The sequence below is a fragment of the Cavia porcellus genome, unplaced genomic scaffold, assembly GCF_034190915.1.
Source record: "Cavia porcellus strain 051 isolate PalLab524CR breed Dunkin Hartley unplaced genomic scaffold, mCavPor4.1 scaffold_1, whole genome shotgun sequence".
Taxonomy (NCBI): Eukaryota; Metazoa; Chordata; class Mammalia; order Rodentia; family Caviidae; genus Cavia; species Cavia porcellus.
The window spans coordinates 235,605,982-235,623,868 of record NW_026947484.1 but is presented as its reverse complement, the minus strand read 5'-3'; the positions used below and the strand labels follow the sequence as shown (position 1 = coordinate 235,623,868).

Genomic DNA, 17,887 nt, shown 5'->3' with positions numbered 1-17,887 from the left:
CCATGGCTGGATGGAAGCTGGGATGGATACAGAACTTTGAATGGACTTTGAACATCTTCTCCAACAGGAAGTGAAAGCCCCTCATGCTATTTCAAGCTGGTGCTTCCCACTATGGAAGATGCAGCTGCCTCACTGACTGTGGAATAGGGGACAGGGTGCAGATTTTCTGTGGTTGCACTGTCCTGCTGCAGGATGAGGAAACAATTGCTTACCTGGCAATAGTTCAGGCTGCTGCAAGTTAGAACTGGGCATGGAAGTCAGACATCATGGACCAGCGCAAAGGAGATGGGAGTGAGAGCTAGCACCAGAGCAGCAGGCTGCATGCAGTCTCCTCTGGAATGCACTAGATGCCTGGACAATACATGCTTGGAGACACTCTGTCCGAGCAGCATGTCCACCTGGAAGCTAGCCTTAGGACAGCCTTTGAAACACAGAGAGGGGCTGAGGAGATTTTGATGTTTCTTTACTCTTTTCTCCATTCATGCATGTGTATCTGCTGTGTACCTGCTGGGAAGATAAGGCTACCGCAAGGCTGCCATGAGGTCTGGCAACGCACAAGGTGGACCCTTGTTCCACACCACATCAGGCACTCAGGGTGAGACATGCCCCACCACTCACTGTGCAGTGTGGGGTGTTCTGTGACTGCTGATGCTCTGTGATGAAGGCAATGGCAATGGGTAAAGGTTAAGGCTCTTTATCTTTATGATTCTGTCCCCAGGGGAGTCACGCTAAATTACACTGACGACAGCTTACTCTACGACTTAAAGGGATGGGTGGTAAGGTGTTTGGTAATATTTTTAGTGGGAATAGGAAGGCATATTGAATTTCTGGAACAAAGAACAATTTACTAAAACTCACCATGAACCCAAAGGTTGAAATTTAATCTTTTAGCTAAGCTCATAAGTCTCATTCTAGAATTACCTTTCTCCTGTTTCCTTCCCTTCATTTACCCAACCCCAGGTAAAGCTGGTCTCCCTTGTTCATTCTCATTGCAGATTTAAAGCCAGTTCTTAGCAAACTCATTAGGTATCCAACGGAGAGAAAATTTCCCATAAAATGAATGCCAAACACTCAGACTGCATATTAGAAACAAAAACTAACATAGTCTCTCAGGATAGTGTGGTCCTTATTCAAACAGAAATTAATTATGAGGCAGGAAGGAGTACTATTTTAAAGTCCAATGAATCAAAGTTACCAGCTTCTTACTGATAAGCAAGACTTGTGTGTGAAGTATGGTTCCTTCATTCAACAACATTCTAATTTTCATCTATTGCTTGTGATGGTTAAACTTAACTGTCAACTTAATTGGCTTTGACAGTGCCAGCAGGATTAGGAAAGCACCCTTCTGGGTGTGCCTGGGTGGGCCATGGAGGTCTAAGCAGGTTTACGGCCCCTCCTTCTCTGGTGCGGCCCCCTTGCTCTCCTTCTTGGGCACCATGGCCTAAGCGGCTCTGCTCCACCATGCCCTTCTATCACACGTTCTTGCCTTCAAGCCTCCCAAGCTGTCTTTAGCAGGGAAAGGGAACTGCTCTGATCATTTTTAGGCATCCCCAGTGTGGCACTGGCACACAGTACTTCTCTTCTTGCTTGTGGAATAGGTAGGGATTGTTTTATTCCCATGGTACAAAAAAAAAAATTCTTCCTCCTTTAAGTTGTGTATGTTAAGTGTTTGGTCCCAGCAATGAAAGGATGTCTAATATAGAAAACTGGTACCAGAGAATGGGGTGACTGCTATGACTATTCTCGTCTATGTGGTTTAGAAGGCTTTGGAACTGGTTTAGTGAGGAGTTTGGAAACATTCAAAGAAGTGAGCTACAGAGGCCCATAGGATATTGTAAAGAGACATTTTTATTTTTGTTTGAGACAGAGTCTCACTGTATAGCTCAGGTTGGCCTTGAACTATGTAATCTAGGCTGGCTTTCAACTCAAGGCAATCCTCCTGCCTCAGCCTCCCATGTACCGGAAATACAGGCATATGTCAACACACCCAGATAAGGTGAGCTTTATAGGTGATTATGATCAGAGTTCAGAAGATAAGAATGATAACAGGAATGTGGACAGAAAAGGCCAGGTACATAAAGTTTTAGGTTGAAATGTGGACTGCTTTGGGAATTGGACTAGAGGTCATGCATACTATACTCTGGAAAATAACTTGTCTGTATTCTGCCATGGACTGAGACTTTGCAGAAGACTGAACTTAAAGACTATAAACTAACTAATCTAGTGGGGGTTCTTTCAAGATAGCCCAGTGTTCAGGCCGGGGATGGGTACTAGGTGCTGCCACATGTACATTTATTAGCTGTATGTTCTTAACTGCTCTGTACCTGAGCAGAGCAAAAGTATCTGAAAAACTTAAATGTTGGCCAGAAAAGAATTATGTGTAAATATGGGGCCAATGGAGGTGTGGTTGCCTTTAGAAAGAAATCAAGGAATCAGCACGGCCCACCCATCACAGGCTGAAGGATGAAAAAGTATAAACCTTTCTTTTGAGAAAAGGGGTGGCAGCTGCAAGTATTTTGAGAGGGTAACTGCCATAGGCAGCAGGGCTTGAGTAAAGGACCAAGGCAAGGAAAGGACATGAATGAAGGCCTTCAGGCATGAGGGGGAAAAGTATTCTTGGAAATAAGGAATGACAGAGGCCAGTGTGAAGGGAGCATACAAGATGTGTAAAACTGAAACAGAAGCGTGGGCAGCAATAATCCAGAGCCACCACATTTATTTCACAGGCCATAAATGGGCAAACCGTAACTCATGGCGACTCTGAATTGCTACCTGCTTTTAAAATTTTTTTTAAAGTAGTCCATGAGCCAAGTGTGGTTTTGTTTTTATATTTTTAAATGGTTATATTTTAAGAGATTGTAAATATCTAAGTTAAATCTTCTGTTTGGTCCACAAAAACCTAACACATTTATTGTCTAGCGCTTTAAAAAGCTTGCGAATCCTTGCTCAGGCAATGGTAAGAGGGAGCTACTGCAGGTTTCTGAGAAGGGAAGTCACGTGGTCAGTGTACGCTGTGTTTAGGAACCCGTCTTTGGAAAATGTGACGAGGACAGGGTGTGTGTAAGTGTAGGGAGTTGCAAGAGACAGGATACAGGGCAGTAAGGCCTGACATGAACTTTAGTAGATGTCTACAGAGTATCCCACCTCCAAAATATCAGAATACATATTTTTCTCAGTCACGCATGGTATGTTCTCCAAACCGACCACATATGAATTCACAGAACACACTAAGTAAATTTTAAAAAGCCTAAAATTATCCCATGCATATTATCAGACCATAGTGGAATGAAATTGGCAATCAATGACAAAAGAAACTATGAAAATGTCATATACACATGGAAATTAAGTAACACCCTACTGAACAATCAATGGGTCACAGATGAAGTAAGACAGTTACTTAGAAGAAATTAGAAGTTTCTAGAAGAAATTAGACAGTTTCTACAATGAAATGAAAATACCAATACAACATACTGGAATTTTCAAGATGCAATAAAAGTCGTTTGAGGAGGGAAACTATAGTGGAGAATTCTTGTATCACAAAAACACAGCGAGCTCAAATAGATAATCTAATGTTGAACCTCAAATTTCTGGAAAAAGAAGAGTAAGTCAAGCTCAAAACTCACACAAAGGTGGAAATGATAAAGATTAGAGCAGAGATTAATGCAGCTGAGCCTAAGAAAACAATGCAAGGAATCAATGAGTCAAAGAGTTGGTTCTTTGAAAGATTAAATCAAACCAACAAACTCTTAACTAACCTTATCAAAAAAAGGAATGAAAAGACTCAAATTCATGTAGTTAGGAATTAAAAAGGGTGAAACCACAACAAAATCCTCAGGAAATTTGGAAGATCATGAATACTATTTAGAGAACCTGTATTTTTTTTTTTTTTTTTTTTTTTTTTTTTTTTTTGGTCCTGGGGATCAAACTTAGGACCTCACACTTGCCAAGCAGGCACTTGAACCACTGAGCTAAACCTCTGGCCTGAGAACCTGTATTCTAATAAGTAGGAAGCACAGAAGAAATGGACAGATTCCTAAGTAAATACGAATTACCAAAGCTGAAGCAAGAACATATAAAAATTTGAAGTAACCCAGTATGTCAGTGAAATGAAGATGTATTTAAAAATATACCAACAAAGAAAAGCCCAGGCCCTGACGGATTCACTGCTGAATTCAATAAGAAATTTAGAGGACTCTGGGTTTAGCTCAGCAAGCGCAAGGTCAAGAGTTTGATTCCCAGTAGGGAAAAAAAAATTTTTAGAGAAGACCTAATGCTTTATTTCTCAAACTCTTCAATGAAATAAATTTATTCATTTGTCTTTTTGAAACAGGGACTCACAATGCAGTTCAGGTTGGCCTTGAGCTCACTTTGTAGCCCAGACTAGTCTTGAACTTGCAACAATCCTGCATCAGCCTCCTGAGTGCTGGGATAACAGGAATGTGCCATCACACCCAGCTGAATGAAATTTAAAAGACTTTTCTTTGTTAGCAAGTTTTAAAATCTGTCAATTTCTTTTGTGTTTTCTATCTTATTAAAGTTCTCAAAGTTGGTATTGATGGTTTTCTAGATTTCCATAGGAGCCAATGTGACTTCATCCTTTTAAATTCCAAATTACATAAATTTGACTTTTTCTTTTCCTTTTTAAAAATAAGGTTGGCTAAGAGTTTGTTGATTTTATTTAATCTTTCAAAGAGCCAACTCTTCAATTCATTTTTTGTATTGTTTTCTTAATTTATAATTATACTGATTTCTGCTCTGATACTCATCATTTCCTCCCTTGTACAAGATTTGGGCTTGATTTACCTTTCTATTTCTAGAAGTTTGAGGTTCAACATTAGGTTGTTTATTTGAGCTTGTTCTATTTTCCTAATGTGAGAGTTTGCTGCTCTTAATTTTGCTTATAGAATTGCTTTTATTCCATCCCATAAGTTTTTGTATGTTATATTGGCATTATTGTTTAATTGTATCTTCCCAAAAGAATTAAAAGAATCATACCACAGTGATATATGCACACTCATGTTTACAGCAACACAGTTTATAATAGCTAAATCTTAGAAACAACCCAAACACCCATCAACGAGTGAATGGATTAAAAAAAAAAAAAAAGATGTTCTTTTTAAAAAATATAATGGAGTATTACTCAGCCATAAAGGATAAATTTGAGACATTTATACATAAATGGATGAACCTTGAGGCCATACACTTAAGTGGAATAAGTTTGACACATATGTGTAAATATTGCACTGTCTATTTGGCATGAGAAATTAGAAGTGTAAATAAGAACTAAAATATATAATAGATATTGTGAAACAGGAAGTAAAGGGAAAGGTGATTGGGGGAGGGAGGGAAACGAAAAGAAAAAATAATGAGGAAAAAAGGGTAAAATGGAAACAAAGCTTTGTAAATAAGAAGGGAAAGAGGGGTTGAAGAGAGGGGAGGGGAATGGGAAGAAAAGAGGAACTAAGATATATCACATACAGGCACAAATTCCCTATGATGAATGTGATCATTATGCATATGTAAATTGTACCAATAAAAGTATAAAATAAATTTCATCATAAAGGTTTAAAAAATAAATAATAAGAAAACAAAACAAAGCAAAAAAATAAAAGGAAGCAATACTCCCAAAGTCATTTATGGAGGAGGTATTACACTGATATCAAAACCAGAGAAGGATCTAACCAAAAAAGAGAAGTACAGGCCAATCTCCCTAATGAACAGAGATGCTGAAAAATCCTCAGAAAGATACTGGCAAACAGAATGAAACAAATCATCAAGAAGTTTATACACAATGATCAAGTAGGATTCATCCCAAAGATGTAGGGATGGCTCTACATTATTTAAATCAATAAATGTGACATACCACATTAACAGAGCCAAGGACAAAAACTGTATGATCATCTCAATAGATATGGAAAAAGCATTTGACAAAGTCTAACATCCACTCATGACAAAAATCCTACAAAAAATTGGAATAGATGGTCTTTATCCCAATCTGATAAAAGCCATCTATGACAAACCAACAGCCAACATCATACAAAATGGACAAAAAGTGAAAGCTTCTATTCTACTATCAGGAACAAGACAAAGATATCCACTGTCACCACTCCTACTCAGTATAGTTCTGGAAACACTAGCCAGAACAATTGATGAGAGAGAAATAAAAGAAATTAAGATAGGAAAATAAGTTAAATTATTATGATTTACAGATGACCCCAAAAACTCCACCAAAAGACTTCTAGATTTAATAATCACATTTAGTAGTGTAGCTGGGTACAAAGTCAACCAACAGCATTCTGGCACCCAAACAACAAACTCCCTGAAAGAGAAATTAGGCGAACAACAATAGCATCCAAAAAAAAAAAAAAAAAAAAAAAAAAAAAAAGAGAAATACTTAGGAATACATCTAAGAAAGGAGGCAGAAAATAGAAAGATATCTCTTGTTCATGAATAGGAAGAATCAACATGCTGAAAATGGCCATACTCCCAAAATTGTTTTACAGAGTTAACACAATCCTGATAAAAATATCATTAGCATACCTCACAGATTAGAGAAAACAATCCTAAAATTCTTTTGGAACCACAAGAGACCTAGAATAGCAAAAGCAGTTCTCGACAACACAGGCAAAGCTGGGGCATCACAATCTCTTACCTGAAATTATACTACAAAGCTCCTGTAATAAAACAGCATGGTACTGGCAAAACAAACAAAACAAAGAAAAACAAACAAACAACAACAAAAACAGACCCAAGGATCAGTGGAACAGATTTGCAGATACAAAAAGAATTCTAAACATATTCAGCCACCTTATCTTTGACAAAGAAGCCATACACTGGAAGAAAGATAGCCTCTTTAAATAAATGATGCTGGAAAAACTGGCTTTCCATAGGCCAACGATTAAAACCCGTCTTTCACCATATAGTAAGTAAACTAAAATCAAAATGGATTAAGGAGCTAAATATTAAAACAGAAACAATCTGCTGGAAGATAAAAGCATATTGGAAACAATGATATAGGCAAAGGCTTTATGAACATAACCCTGATCACACAGAAAATATCACAAAGATCAACAACTGGGACCTCATCTTATTACAAATCCTTTGCACAGCCAAATAAACCACTAACAGAATGCACAGACAACCTACAGTGTAGGAATAAATTTTTTCTAGTTGTTCCTCAGACAAAGAATCTCAAAAGAACTTAAAAACATTACAATCCCTCTCCCCAGTTTAAAGACCCAGTCCAAAAATGGATATCTGAAATGAATAGACATTCTCAGATGAAGAAGTAGAAACAGCAAATAAGTATACAAAAAATAGGGCTGGGGATTTAGTGCATAAGCACCTGCCTTGCAAGCAGGCGGTCGTGAGTTCAATCCCCGGTACCGATAAAAAAAAAAAAAAGTATATTAAAAATGTTCAACATCACTGGTCATTCAAGAGATGCAAATGAAAACAACATTGAGGGCCGGGGATTTAGCTCAGCAGTTCAAGTGCTTGCCTGATAATTGTGAGGTTGTGAGTTGTATCCCTGGCACCAAAAACAAACAAACAAACAACTGAAAAACACCACCGAGATTCTATTTCATTCCAGAAAGAATGGCTATTATCAAGAAATCAGGGCTAGGAATATGGAGGGGAACAGCTGGATTGAATGGGACTTCTATTCTGAGATTTTTAAAGGAATCTCCATACTGATTTCTTCAGTGGCTGCACAGTCTACACTCTCCAACAGTGGAGAAGTGTTTCTTTTTCTCCACAGCCCCACCAACATTTGTTATTGGTTGATTTCTTTTTCTAATTTTTATTTTGAAAAGAATAAAACCAAATGAGAAAAAAATGGAGTAATTCAAAACAAAAGGATGGACACAGTACATGATTTAAAACTACAATACAAGGTGATCTACAATGGTTACTATAATGTCTCTTGTTATCGTCAATAGAATTGCCCATATCAGGCACAATAAAATTTGACATAGCAGTACAGAACAAATCAATAAAAACAAAACATTGGAGACATTATAGAGCTTCAAAAGAGGGTAATGATCAAACCAGAATGAGTATCACAGTGAATCTTACTGTCTTCAGAGTAGTTGCCTACATTCTCAGACTTGATACTATCAAACATAACAAATTCAAATAAAATCAGTCAACACAGCAATTAAACAAAAACAGATTCAAATAAAATCAATCAAAACAAGACAGTGAAAGCAACACAAGGCTTCAAATTAAGTTAATAGGAAATCAAAAATGGTTACCATAGTATATCCTGCTATCTTGGGAATAGCAGGCTGTCCATGCGCTCAAATCTAGTACAAGTAGACAAACTAGAACAGAATATAACCAAACTAAACAGAGTGATGAAAATAATATGGGTTTTAAAACATGATACAAGATTAACAATGTCCTCTGCCTTCGTTTTGAGACAAACCTTCCCCTTTCACTTCCACAGGGTCATTGTACATTTTGTATCCCACTAACTCCTTTAGTTTTTAGATTAGGGTGACAACCCACTATATACCTAAGTGGTTCTGAACCTTTTTACTCCTGAGCTTGATCTCAAGTTGTATCCATTTACCTACAAAAGCCTCAAAGTTTTCCTTCCTTATAGCTAAGCAGTTCTGTATTATATAAAACTGTCATGTCTTTCCAACCAATCTGCAGCTGGAGGGTGAGCTACCCCTACTTTTTTCTGGTTCCCTGTCATGTAGAGCATTGTTTTCTCATCTTTGACTTTCAGTATATAAACTTTCTTTCAGGTTAATTATATTTCTTACATAGAGCATCTTGATGGACTCTGTCTCCTGATCTACTCTGTTTCTTTTTTATTAGTGTATCAAGATTATCTATGTTAGTGATTATAGGCAACCTTCTCTGCCATGTTATTTTTCTGCCATTGGTTGTCTACTTTTCCCCTTCATTCCACTGTCAGTGAGGCCTCTCTGCTGCTGTTCCTGAAATCACAGGTTTTTTTTCTATCTCTCTCTACCATGTCCTTTAGTATTTTTTGTAGGGTTGAATTGGTGATCACAAATTCCCCCAGTTCCTCTTTGTCATGGAAACAACTTGTTTCTCCATTAATTCTGAGAGACAGTTTTTCAGGGTACATCAGTCTGGGTTGAAGGTTATTTTCTTTCAGGGCTTGGAATACTTCATTCCAAGTTCTTCCTGATGGTTTGTGCCGAGAAGTCTGTTGTGATTCTGATGGGTTTTCCTTTATAGGTGACCTGTTTCTTTTTCTCTGACAGCTTTTAATATTCTGTTCTTGTATTGAATTTCTGGGATCTTGATTATTATATGTCTGGGTGTAGATCTGTTTGGTTATAGCTGGCTGGAGTTCAGAATGCCTCATATATCTGGGTATCATTTCTTTTTCCTATGTTTGGGAAGTCTTCCTTAATTATTTCTATAAATAGCCTTCATATTTCATTTGTGTTTACCCCTTGCTTCTTCACTCACATTTTTTATTCTTAAGTTATAGATCCTCTTGTCATCTTCTAGCGTTTGTATTGTTACTTCCTGGTTCCTTGTTATTTTTAAGAGATCTTTCCTTTTGTGATCACATGTTGCAAATCTGTCTTAAGGTTTGATAGTCTATCTTTAGTTTCTTTCAAGCAGTTTTGCCAGCTTTCAACGGAGTTTTTAATTTCCTGGTAGTCTCTTTGAATCTGTTTCATGTATTCTAGATTTTTTTTTTATATTCTTCATCAAAGGTTTCCTTCCTTTTTCTCTGCTCTTCCATTCTTCCATCTGTGTCTTCTTGAGAGGTGTTTAGCATTTCTTTTATTATTTTTCTTATATCTTCCTTTACTTGTATTAGTATTTTTGAGTTCTTTTATAATGTCACAAAGGTTATTTCTTTACATCAGATGCTGCTTCTTCAGATACTGCAGGTGTGGAACCCCAGATCTCTGGGCCAGTACTGTTTGGGTTGGGGGCTGGAAACTTCCTTTCGTTTCTTCCTCTTGTCATGTTTCTAGTTTCTTCTAGACATGTGGATAGTGGAGGTCCCCAGCATTTCCTGTACTGGTTATGATTACTCAGAAGTGTGATGGCTAGGGATTGCTACCCTCCCCAGTCTGCTGGTGTCCACTGAAGTACAAGCAGGGGTGGGGCAGGCTCACCCCTCCCTTTTGAGCTGGTCAACTACTGGGAGTCTTCACCATGTTAGTGTGTGCTGCAAGGATGGGGCCAGTTAGGAATAGCTTAAGGGAAACCTCGTATTAGATTGTGCACAGGGGCAGAACTCAGTCCAAGCAATTCTCACCAATGTGCTCTACACTAGGAGTGGCTGATTGAAGCCACTGCAGTTCTGATTCCGGGCTTATGCTGCCTGACTCCAAAATGTCATCCAGCCAATCGCCCACTCCCACAGGAGGACTAAGCTCCCCGCACTCACCACAAACTGGTGCAGATCTCCAAACTGGTGCTGTTCTCCACTCCACTGCTCCTGTCCTTGACCACGTCCTTGGCCATTGGATTGTACACAGGGGTGGGATTCAGTCCAACAAATTCTCACCTATCGTGCCTTGCACTAGGAGTGGCTGACTGAAGCTACTACATTTCTGGTTCTGGGCTTATCCTGCCTGACTCTAAAATGTTGCTGGGCCAATCGCCCACTCCCGTGGGAGGATTGAGTTTCCTGCCCAAGCCAGTGCTGTTCTCAGCTCTGCCACTCCCCTCTGCAACTGTGTCCTCCTGCCAAGGCCCTCAGGCTCGTCAACCCCCAACTTCATCACCACCACACGGCTTCCGATTCCAGCGGTGTTTTGTACACAGTGGGACCAGCTCCAGTGAGAGGGCCTCTGGCTAAAGCCTTCTGTCCATGTTTTTCTTTTCTTTGTTTTTTTTTTTTTCCTCTTTAGTTTCTTCCTGGGTTGAGAAGATTCATCTTCTGTCTGGTCTTCTCCATGATGTTATAATCCAGCATCTGAGCTGTTTCTCTCAGAAAGGCTCTTTACTTTGCTGCTTATTAATTTGTCATCTTCCCATCTCCTATTGGTTGATTTCTTGATGGCAGTTACTCTTTCTGGAGTGAGATGGAATTTCAATGTTTTAATTTGCATTTCTCGAATGACCAGTGATGGTAAACCTTTCTTCATGCACTTATTTGTTATTTGTATTTCTTCATCTGAGAAATGCATATTCATCTCAGATGGCCATTTTTAGAATGGGTCTTGAAGTTTTTTGGGGGGCTTGAAATTTTTCAATTCTTTGTATGTTCTGGAGATAAGTTCTTTGTCTGTGGGACTGCTGGCTAAAATTCTTTCCCATCCTGTGCATTTTCTTTTCACTTTTTGGTGATTTCTTTTGAAGTACAAAAACTTTTTAGTAAGATGAGACCCCAGTTGTTGATTTTTTGAAGTACTTCCCACGTGGTGTGCATTTTGTTCATGAACTCTTTGCATACCCCTATGTCTTCAAGATTTCTACCTATCGTGCCTTACACGAGATTTAGTGTTTTAGTATTTAGATCTTTGATCCATTTTGACTTTAGTTTAGTGTATGGTGATAGACATGGATCTAGTTTCCGTCTTTGGCATGTGGAAAGCCAATCTTTCCAGCACCATTTATTAAAGAGGCTATCTTCCTTCCAGTGAACATGTTTAGCCTCTTTCTCAAATATAACATAGCTGAGTGTCTTTGTAGTTGCATTTGCATCTTCTACTCTGTTCCATTGATTCTCTGGTCTATTTCTTTGCCAGTACCATGCTGATTTTATTATTGTAGCTTTGTAGTATAATTTCAAGCCACAGATTTAGATGCCTTTTGCCTTGCTTTTGTTGCCCAGAATTGCCTTTGCTATTCTAGGTTCCTTTTGTTTCCAAATGAATTTTAGGAATATTTTCTTTAGATCTGTAAGGTATGTTAATGGTATTTTTTTTTTAGTCTATTTCCTTTTTATCGGTACCGGGGATCGAACTCACGACTGCCTGCTTGCAAGGCATAAGCTTGCTTATGCCGCTGAGCTAAATCCCCAGCCCCGTTAGTGGTATTTTCATTGGGATTGCATTAAATCTGTAAAACAGCTTTGGGAGTATGGTCATTTTCACTATGTTGGCTCTTCCTAACCAAGATCAAGATATATCTTTCCATTTTCTATCATCTATTTCTATTATACTGGTGATTTAACTTCTTCCTTTCCTATCATTCCTTTTATTTCTCTTTCTTGTCTGATGGTGCTGGCTAATGTTTCCAGAACTGTACTGAATAGGAGTGATAGTGGGCATCCTTGTCTTATTTCTGATTTTAGAGCAAAAGTTTTCAGTTTTTGTCCATTTAGTATAATGTTGGCTGTTGGTTTGTTATAGATGGCCTTTATCAGATTGAGGTAGATACCGTCTATTTTGAATTTCTGTAGGGTATTTATTATGAACGGGTGTTGGACTTTATCAAAAGCTTTTCTGTGTCTATTGAGATGATTATGTGATTTTTTTTTTTTGATACTGGGGATTGAACTCACAATCTTGCATTTGCCAAGTTAGCACTTAGGCCGCTGAGCTAAACCCCCAGCTGATCATGTGACTTTTGTCTTGGCTCTGTTGATGTGATGTATTACTTTTATTGATTTGCATATGTTAAACCATCCCTGTATTCCTGGTATAAATCCCACTTGATCATGTATAATCTTGATGATTTGCTGCACTCTATTTGCCAGTATTTTATTGAGAATCTTTGCAACAATATTCATTAGTGAGATTGGTCTATAGATCTTTTTGGTTGGGTCTTTCTCTGTTTTTGGCATCAAAGAATTACTTGCCTCCAGGAATGAGTTAGAGAGGATTGCTTCTCTTTCAACTTCATTGAAGAGTTTGAGGAGTACTGACATTAAATCATCTCTAAATTTCTTGTAGAAGTCAGCTGTGAATCCATCAGGACCTGGGATTTTCCTTGTTAGTAAGTTTTTAATCATGTTTTCAATTTTGGTAATTGATATTGGGTTATTTTCTTGAGTCAGCTTTGGTAATTCATACATTTCTAGAAATCTGTCTATTTCCTCTGTGTTTTCCAACCTACGTGAGTAAAGGTTTTCAAAGTAGGTAATCATGATCTTTTGAATTTCCATGGGATCTGTAGTAATTTCTCTCAGTTCTTATTGCATAAGTTTGAGTTTTTTCTTTCTCTCTCTTGATATGGTTGGCTAGAGGTTTGTCAATTTTGTTTATTCTCTCAAAAATCCAGCTCTTTAATTCAATAATTCTTTGTATTGTTTTCTTGGTCTCAATTGCATTAATTTCTGCTCTGATCTTTATAATTTCTTCTCTTTTGAGCTTTGGGTTTTATTTGCTCTTCTTTTCTAGAAGCTTGAGGTATAGCATTATTTGTGCTCATTCTGTTTTCTTGATGTGACAAATTATGGCAGTGTATTTCCCTTCTGGACTGCTTTTATTGCATCCCAGGGTTTTTTTATACAATGGAGTACTACTCTGACATAGAGAAGGACAAATGGGACATTTCTAGCTGAATGGATGTACCTTGAGACCATACTCTCAGTGGAAATAAATTGCACACACATAAAAATTGCATCATTTCTGATTCCTGTTTATAAAGATATTTCTGAGCCATAATTTAGTTTCCCACATGGATCTAACTACTATGTGAGAATACCTTGAGCAAAATCACTGCTGCAGGTACTTGAACCAGTTATGTTCCCTACAAGGAGTATAACTATTAACCCATAGAGTCTTTTGGTTAACATGGCTCTCATTCACCGAATGTTTATTGAGTATCTCCTGAACAGCAGGCTGCATCAGAGGCTGGAAGTATAGTGGTGAAGAAAGCAGACAAATTTATTTACAGTCTGATGATGAGTCTGAGCCTAATTAACTGATTCAACTGCTACTATTTAATTCCTATGAAGTAAAACACGGGTTGTAGAGTCACTCAGTGAAGTCTTAACTAAAATAACCACATTTTCTACCTCTAGATGTGAGAAAAGAGGAGGCAAAATGGACAGAGGAATTACCAACTGAGGTACTAATACACTCAAAGCACTGAAAAAGTGGCTGAGACTGAAGACAGAACCCTAATGTCAAAGGTGATTTTTTTATGTTAGAGATTGAATCCAGGGTTTTGAACATGTTGGACATGGTTCTACCATGAGCTACACCCACAGCTCTGTACCAACACTTTTAAATTACTATCCATTACTCTCGAGTTCCCCCAAAGCCAAAATAGTCCTGTGATGTTGTGATATAAAAAATATGCATTTTGTCTTCTGGAGAATTGTTTGGTGTGAAATCTTTACATATTTGATGTTAAAAGTGTTCTGTGGATAGGATTCTAGGTTTTTGTTTTTTTGTTATTGGGGATTGAACTCGCAACCTTGTGCTTGCCAGGTTGGTGCTTATATTGCTGAGTTGAGTCCCTGGTCTCAGATAGGATTCTAGTAGTAATAATAATAGTAATAGTAAAGTCCTAAAAAAGAGAAGAAGCAAGAGGGTACACTATATGAAGTTTTCTATAATGGATTTACAAAGCCAGTTTTGGGAAATATACCTAACAAAATCTTCACTGAATATGTCTTATTAAGTGCTTTATTACCTGTACGATAATACATTTTGATAGAGAAAAAAATCACACCCGTCAAAGCCTAGGAGGAAGAAAGGATTATGACTTCGCTCCGTGTCAAATCCTCCCCTCATGGAACTGTCTCTCATGTAACAGTGATATGGGTTAAGGTGTTTATGATGGGCTGTAATTCATATGTCTCCCTGCCACGTGGCTCTGAACCGGTGGTGGTACTTGTACAACTGTTTCACTGGGCAGCATGGGACAGTGCCATTAGGTGGTACCAGCTGCCCACTGGGATAGTCAACCATATACCACTGACAGTCCAAGCCAATGGGCATATGTTAGAGTGAAAGATCTAATTCTAAAGCTCTACAGCTGTAAGGTAAAAATGGTGGTGAATCGTGCTGTCATTGAGAACAAACTGTAACCTCAGACCTAGGCCTTATGTAGGTCCAACTTTTAAGGCTGTGAGACAGACAGGATATCTCTACCTAAACCAATAGAGCAAGGAACTAAAATGGTGACGAAGAGATCAGCAGGGAAATTTAGTTTCTCCAGGACCTGGAATCCAGACACTGGGAAAATAACAACTTGGCAAAGAGGAAAACAAAACAAAACACAAAACAAACAAACAAAAACCCAACCAACCGATCAGCCAACGAAAATCCCCCTTAAAAACAAAAAGTAAATAAACAAAAAAACCCAGAACTAGATCTATAGGAACTGGGAATTGGGAGGGAACTGAGGAACTGATAGGGAAATCAGAAACCACAAAGAAGATAGAGAAATGGACCAGAAGGCAGAGAAAAGAAAGCAGCAGTCAGGAAGCTTACCTTGACTACCGGAGAAGGAACTTGTCTCTGCAGACACAAGGTAAGACCAAGAGAGGATTGGGAGCTCCAAGGAGAAACAGCGAACTAGGCCAGCAGCACCTGCCCCAAGAAAATCCCTGGCTATTGTAAACTGCAAAAACACCATGGAGCTTTACCCTGAAAGTGACTCCTTCCAAACTGCAGGCAACAGATGGAAAAGGAATCCAGTACAGTACCTGCCATATTGCCAAAGGGTGTTTAATCAGATGCCAATTCTGGAAAGGGTTGATTATTTAAGACCATGCCACAGAATACCTAAAAACAACTTCACTTTAGTGATGCCAGTGTCACTGTCCCACAGTGACTGGGTGAGAGGGAGCCATGGGAGACAGCTGGAGAAAGAGATTAGCTGGGTTAGAGATAAACATCCTGAGTTTAACTCCAGGTGGGAAGGACATGGAGCCCCACCCTCCATGGTGAAAAGCCAGGCCAGCATGTGTGGCTCTCAGAAGTGGCTAAGGTTTGACTGCTTTCCCCATCTACCAATGTGGGCAAGCACATGCTTCAGAACTTGAACAGTCACCATATGCTAAGGAGCATGGAACAGAGGAGGGGGCACCTCATAAACCCACAGGACATAAAGCTAGGCAGCAAAAACTTGACTTGCTGGATTCTAAAACTGGAGGTTTGGGGAAGAAATAACTCACTCAAAAATACACAGAAAAAAGTTTGTTCTGACTAATATTCTTTCTCTTTCTTCTTTAGTTTTTTTTGGGGGGGGTGGGTTGGGAATTATTTCTTTGTTTTTCCTTTTAATTTTTATCATTCTTGGTTCTCTCTTTTTTCTTGTTTATTCTTTTGTTACCTTTATCTGATTCTATGAATTTCCTTTCATGCCTTAGATAGACCTTTATTTCACTTTTCTTTCCTTCTTATCTTCCACTGATGTTTCTTCTTTCAGTCTCCTGTTACCTACAGCCCTCTATGTTTACAAATATAATTTTAAGCTTTACTAATCTTTAGATAGCAGTTGAACCTATGTTATTAGTGTTGAATCCTTTTTTATTAGCGAAGGTATAGTTATCACATTTTGTATGTTAATATTTGGTTTGTGTTTAGCATTTGTACTATAATTATAGATCTCTTTTCTAGATTAAAATTGGTGATTTATTGGCTCTTACGATATGTCAATATTCAGTTTGCCCTTGACACTATTACTGTTGCTGAGTTACTTGCTATTGCCAGGGTGGTGTCTAGATTACTTTTGTGTCATAACAATACAGTGGTCTGTCAATGGAGAACAGGGTGCTGGGGCAATTACACTGCACACTTTTCTCTCAAATTCAGAGGTAGCTGGATCCTGGGACAGAGGCATCTCTGAAAAGCAGAGAAACACTAACTAAAGAGAATTCTGTACTAGTAACAAAATCTTTCCACTGTAAGGACCCACCAACTTTAGCACAAAACAAAACAAAAAATAGAAAGATGAAGCCGAGAACAGCGGCACACTCCTGCAGCACCAGCACTTGGGAAGCTGAGGCAGAAGGACTGCTGTGAGTTTGAGGCCAGGTTGAGCTACACAGTTGAAGGCCAACCTTAATCACAGACATAGACCCGTCTCAACACCCTGCCCCCACACATAAACAGACATAAGAGAAGACAAGGAAACAAATGCTTTCCTAAACTCCCACTCCAGCAAAACTGACCGATGGAGGATCAAGGGGGAAAAAACAGAAAGCCACACAACCAAATTATTTGAAAGGATAACAAAGGAGATTAAAAAAAATCAATAAAAAAAATCAATAAAGTGGTGGTGAGATAAAAAAAAGGATATAATGAAGCAAACAATAGACCTAATAAAATGATTGGCAAGTCCATAGAAGACACTAATAAAAAGCTAGCTGAAGTACAAATCCCCTATGATGAATATGATCATTATGTACATCTAAATTGTACCAATACTTTTTTAAAATTAAAAATACAGATCTTTAAAAAATCTAACTGAGCTAAACAAAACAAAACATGAATGTCCAGCACAGAAAATAAATAAGAGTCAATGAAAAGGTAGCGAACAGATATTCAGGAGATTAAAAATTCTATTGAAAGTATGGGCAGAAGAAGTGACCAAAGTGAGGGCCAAGGGTCAGAACTGGAGGACAGAGCTGCTGCTGGTGACTAGTTATTGAGATACCTTAAAAACAACAAGAGAACATGAAAAATGGATCAAACAGCTCTGAGTGACACAAAGAAGATGAACCTGTGATTAATCTGAATTAGGGAAAAACCAGAAATAGCACTAATGGCATAAAAAATGTTTACAGTAAAAACACTGCAAATATGAAAAGGAAATTTAACGTGCAGATGAGTGAGGCATACAAATACCCAATAGCCATGATCAGTAAAGAAACTCTCCATTACACACCATAGCCAAAAATCCTGGAAGTCCAACCCAAGAACAAAACCATAAAGGCTATTAAAGAAAAGCAATAAATCACTTATGAAGGAAAACCCATTAGAATTACAGCAGACTTTTCAATATAAACTGTAAAGGGCAGGAGGAG

At 38.3% G+C, this 17,887-nt stretch overlaps 1 protein-coding gene and 1 long non-coding RNA gene across 14 annotated transcripts in view; one reads left to right on the top strand and one right to left on the bottom strand.

Annotated features, from left to right (window-relative positions):
- Dtnb (dystrobrevin beta) overlaps nt 1-17,887 on the bottom strand; it is a 337,086-nt gene that overhangs the window by 18,602 nt on the left and 300,597 nt on the right. Inside the window, exon 17 of one of the 13 annotated variants that reach the window (XR_010041328.1) lies at nt 15,348-15,446. The exons of the other annotated variants lie outside the window; for them this stretch is intronic. The gene's annotated coding sequence lies outside the window, so the exon portion shown is untranslated. The remainder of the gene's footprint in view (nt 1-15,347; nt 15,447-17,887) is intronic. 13 annotated transcript variants of the gene reach the window in all.
- LOC134471739 (uncharacterized) overlaps nt 1-17,887 on the top strand; it is a 39,290-nt gene that overhangs the window by 4,965 nt on the left and 16,438 nt on the right. The gene's annotated exons all lie outside the window — the stretch shown is intronic.